Consider the following 5,241-nt stretch of genomic DNA (forward strand, 5'->3'; position numbering starts at 1 on the left):
GCAGTTATGGAGAGTGGGTGATGGAGGACGTGCCCACTCCCAGAATGCCCAGGAAGTAGGTGGAGGGAGCCTGCTGGGAGGTGGCAGCCCCAGGCTCTTGGTCAGCTGGTGCCACAAATCAGCACCCAGCACTGGCCTCTGGTGTGGCTCGGGGCATGGCTGGGGCCTGCTCCGCACGGCCTGTGCCTACAGCCCTGCCCATGTGCCTCCTGACACGTGCCTAGGCTCAGGGGTACCCCTGACCCAAGTGTGCAGAACTCCAGCACCGGCTCCAGAGCCTTCCCCTCCCTCCTCCCTGGCCTACTGCTGACTACCAGGCCCTGTCTGAGACCTGAGCCCCTCCCTCCATCTCCAGAGTACCCTTGCTGGGCCCAGACGCCACCATGCCACTTGGACACCTGTGATCCCCCACACAAGGGTCCCTTACTCTGCAGTACTAGGCTGTTCCATTCCAGTCATGGCCAACACAATCTTTGAAGATCATAGACCAGATGACTAGACAATAGCACACTGTCACACTCCTCACACACTGTCAGCAGGCTGTGGGGCCTGATGAGGGCCAGTGACCTCCCTCTGCTACTCACTACTCCCTGTTCCTTTTACCCCAAAGGAACGGCTGTTCACTTCCTGCATGTGCCGAGCTCTATGTGGCCTCAGGGCCTTTGCACTTGCTGTTCTCTCCCTTCCCTTCTCACCTAACTCCTACCCAACACTTAGGGCTAGTTTAACAGCCTCTCCCTTTTTGTCTCCAAGAGTAGATCAAACTCCTGCAACATGACCCTTGCCTTTTTCATAACGTGGCTCCAGAGGCTGTGTACTATATCATACTCTCCACTGTATCCCAGCTCTCCTCAGAGAGCCAGTGCATCGCAGGTACCCAATCAGCAGCAGCTGAATGGATGGATGGATGGAACAGTACATGGAGTCTGCCGTCACTCCCAAGCGTGCCCAGCTCAGCGTGGGCTACTCAGACTGGACCCTGTGCGAGGACACACACAGACACCCACAGACCACAGGGCCCTGCTGCAGTCCCTTGACAGCCATCCCTATGCACCAGCTGCTTCCTCCCCAGCAGCAGACCCATCCAACCACTGGACTAGGAGGCGGGCCAAGTTCAAGTCCCTTCTCCAGCTCTCCAGCAGGAGGAGGTGAGCCAGGCACCCCCTTCATCTGCTGAGGGCACAGGCAGTGCCCAGTCACAGGCAGAGGAAGTTAGTGTTTGGCCAGAGCCTGGAACCCACCAGGACCTCAGGGCCCACTGTCACTTGGCTCTGACATGTTGACAGCATGAGTCTGCGAGTGCAGGGGTGTTTGGGGTGGTGGCACAGGCCAGCTGGTCCCCTGAGCCTCTCCCAGAGTTTTGGTGGCATCTGACAAGTTTACGCTGACATAGCAACCTGCTGGCCACCATGGCGGCCGGTCACCACCTGTGCAAAGGCCTTGGAGGATGCTCCACCTTGGGCTGGCAGCCTGAGTTCTCTCTTCCTAAAAGCCTTCCAGCTCCTGGTCCCTGTACATCTGCTCAGCCCCACTTCCTGAGCCCTCCTGGGTGCCACCGCAGGGAAGGAGGGTCAGCTACAGACTCAGGTTAAGAATAAAGAGAGCAGCGTCCCAGGGAGATGCAGCGAGCTGTCAGCGGCCATGCCACAGGCCTAGTGTGGGCGGGCACAGTCACTCTCTAGGACCCCTGCAGCCCGGCCAGCTCTGCTGGGTCAAGGAGGAACCAGAGGCTGCCTGGGCTCCTGGAGGGAGGACAGCAGGCCCCCGGAGCGGTGGTGAGAGCTGAGGGTGGGCAGCTGTCCTGGTGTCACATCATGGCCTTGCCCGGGTGCTTGTTTCATGAAGGAGAGCCGGGCTCAGGGGGTTTCCACAAGCACCCTAGGCCCATGTGCCAGGGGCTGCCTGCTCCCTCTGCACACCATAGGGACGTTTCTCCCCGCTCCCCTCTCACAGACAAGAACCCTGACAGTGGGTGGGGCTCAGCCTTGTGTCACCGCCTGTGGCCGCCATTGGCTATATGCTGGTCCAAGGATCCGTGATGGGGGCTGTGGCTCTCAGCGGCCTCAGACCCAGTGCCCCAGCACGCACTTGATGTGGGAACCCCAAATTCAGCCCCTGTGCTCTTTGCTCTGGAAGGCTATGATCCAGCTGCCAGATGTCCCCGGTGGGGTCTCCTTTGCAAGGAAGCCCCAGAGACCTTGCCCCACACTGCCTCACAGTCCTCACAGCTTGCCAAGTGGAACAGGACTGGAGAGGCCTAATGGCCACTGGTTTGGGCTGGTTTTCCTCTCCCCCACCTCCAGGTAGGATGACGTGTCCGAGTCTGAGTCAGCAAGGCTGGTCCCCTTCCCAGTCCCGCAGTCTCTCCAGGGGCCTTGGGACATGTGAGCAAGATGCTGGCACCTAGGCGATGCAGGGATGTAGGGCCTGGAGCTCCACCATCATTCAACCAACCCTCCTGCCACCCATCGTCCCAGAGCCCTTGTCCACTCACTCCAGAGTAAGCGTGCGCTGGGGTACCCTTCCATGGCTGCACCCGCCATCTGCCAGCTGCAGGCATCCATTGAGCCAGCCTCCTGTTCTTACACCCGTCCAGCCACCTGCTCACCCATGTCCCCTTCCTGCCACTCACGTCTCGCACACAGGTACGCATCTGTTGGCATGTCACCTGTGCACGCATTGCTCACCACCCGCCTATCCATCCTTCCTGTAGCCTCCTCCATCTGGTCCCACACCCATCGCTGGCATGCACTCAGGCACCTATCTGCCCACTTTAGCACCCATTTTTTGGTGTGTGTTTGGTATTGGGGATTGAACTTGAGACCTTGCACCTGCGAAGCAGGCAGCAGAACCACTGAGCTAAATCTCCAACCCTGAGCACCCATTTCTTAAAGGCTTCCACATATGTGTCCATTCATTTTCCCACCCTGTGGTCACCCACCCCTTCCTCCATCCACCCAAGCATCCATCCACCCATTCTCAGCTTCTCCCACCCATTCATCTTCCCTTCTTGCCATATGCATTAGAAACACATCCTCCACTCCCCATGCATCGACCACAGATGCCTCCTTCTACCTACCCAGTCCTGCGTCTACCCCAACTCTTCCATCCATCCACCCATTCATCTCCATTTTGCCACTTAAACTCATCACACTCTCCTCCCACCTGTCCACATCTCTAGCTGTCTACATATCCATCCACTGACCTGTCACCCACTCACCCATCACCCACCTTTCCATTCGGCCCACATTGCTTTGCCACTGTGTCCCTCCCAAGCCCAGCAGGCACCACCAACAGCAGGACTGGAGACTGCCGAGTCTGTCCTGCCCAGGCAGGGCCAAGTCTGACCTGTCTGTATCCCCAAATGACTGAACAAACAACTGCAGAGCCCTGGCCTTGGCTTGGGGCTGGGCACTGGCTAACCCAGAGGCTGTGGTGCTGTCCTCCAGGCTCATGGCCTGCCCAGGCTGGGCCACTTGTGCATCTCTCAGCTACCACCTAGCCATGGTCCATGTCTCCCATCAGACCGTGACCTCCGGGTGAGCTTCCACTGAGTGACCCCAAGGAGCAGCACAGAGAGCCAGGAGAACCTGCTAGGTGAATGTCAACTCCATCTACATAGTCACACATTTGCTTGCTCATTCCTTTGTTCCTGTAAGGATGGCACCAACAGAAACACCTCCGGCTGCATCTTCCAATAGAAGCCACACTCTGGGGCCTTTCAGCCACTCCCCTGACCATGACAAGACCCGGAGAGCTCAGGGCCTTATAAATTAGTGCTCTCCCCCCAACCACAGCCTGACCATCACACTCCAGCAAGAGAGACCCTCTTTTGGTCACAGGACCCACTCAGATCTCTTCTGCAATCTACCCTACTGCCGCCTGCTTGACCCCATTGGCTTCACCTCCTGGGACCTGGAGAATTATCTGTGGGCTGCCTCCAACAAGCCATGGGTTCCTGGACTGTTGTCACTCCCGATCACTCACTCACTCATTTGCCCATTCACTGTTCAACATGCTCAAGTGCCTGCAGTAGGGCTGCTGTCTCAGGGCTGCCATGGAGATGGTGCATGAGGAGGCTGCCCAGCACACAGCAGGTGTTGGACAAGGCCACCCAACGTGGGCCAGACCTGAGGCCTACTATCTCTGAGAGGACTGGAAGGTTACCCTCCAGGCTGCCTGGAACTCGTGTCCACTCTAGGACCAGGACAATGCTCCCCTTTTTGTCCAGGCCCATACAAATCTCCTTCCAGGCTGGGGCTCTGAGCGCCCGGCCTCCCCATGCAGTGTTCCAGGTACCAACATCTCTGGGATTTGATAGCACAGCAATCTACAAACAGGAGCACTAGCTTGGGAGGGTCCCCCCCGAGGCGGTGCAGCTGCCCCTTGTTAGGCACCCACCCCATGGCTGGCGCTGGCCGCTGCATCTGCCACCGTGCTTGCTTTTCTGTGCCACCCTGATTATAGTGAGAGTTGGGAAAATGAAGGGTTTGCAGGAGGCTGCCAGAGCTCTTGCTGTCGTCTTACCGCCCTGTGTGTCACAGATGCCAGGCACAGCCGCCCTCAGTGGCCACTGCCCCAGCCAGCAGGGCCACGCTTGGTCTGGTGGCCGGCACACCACGAGGGGAGGAGCTCGCTCACAAGTCCCCTTGGAGTTGGGCCTGGTGGTGACAGGGACCTCTGGGAACTGGGGCCCAGAGAGGGGTACGGAGCTTCTCATGGCCCTCAGAGACCCACGGCAAGGACCAGGGAAAAGCTAGGCCCTGGAGACCTGCTTGATGGGTGCCGGGGCCTGACCTTCAGCCAGCACAGGTGGGCTCCCCTCCTGAGGGCTCCCTGGCCAGCCTCCTGCTTCGCCCCACCGAATGCTCCGGGGACTGCAGGATGTTGCCCATGGGACTCCTGCCCCCCAGGAACCTCACTGGGAATGGGATGGGACACGCACCAGCGAGGAAACACCTCTAAACCGGGCAGGAAGCGGAAATGCTGGGGAAGAATTCCCAGCCTACGTGCTGGGGAGGCGACAGCACCAGTGGAATAGCCCTGGGGGAGCTCTCGCCTCCCTGGACTCAGTTTCCTCGCCTGTAAGCAGCAAGAACCACAGTATCGGCCTGGCAGGCGCTGGAGAAGCACGGTTCCGGGCTGTGCGCGTCCACACGCCCGAACGCTCTCGGAACCGGCCCCGGGCCAGCCTCTTTTCGGTCCCAGGCCTGGTGCCTCCAGCCAGCCCCCCTGACGCAG

Source organism: Fukomys damarensis, unplaced genomic scaffold (assembly GCF_012274545.1).
Source record: "Fukomys damarensis isolate Sample0158 unplaced genomic scaffold, DMR_v1.0_HiC HiC_scaffold_21, whole genome shotgun sequence".
In the NCBI taxonomy this organism is placed as follows: Eukaryota; Metazoa; Chordata; class Mammalia; order Rodentia; family Bathyergidae; genus Fukomys; species Fukomys damarensis.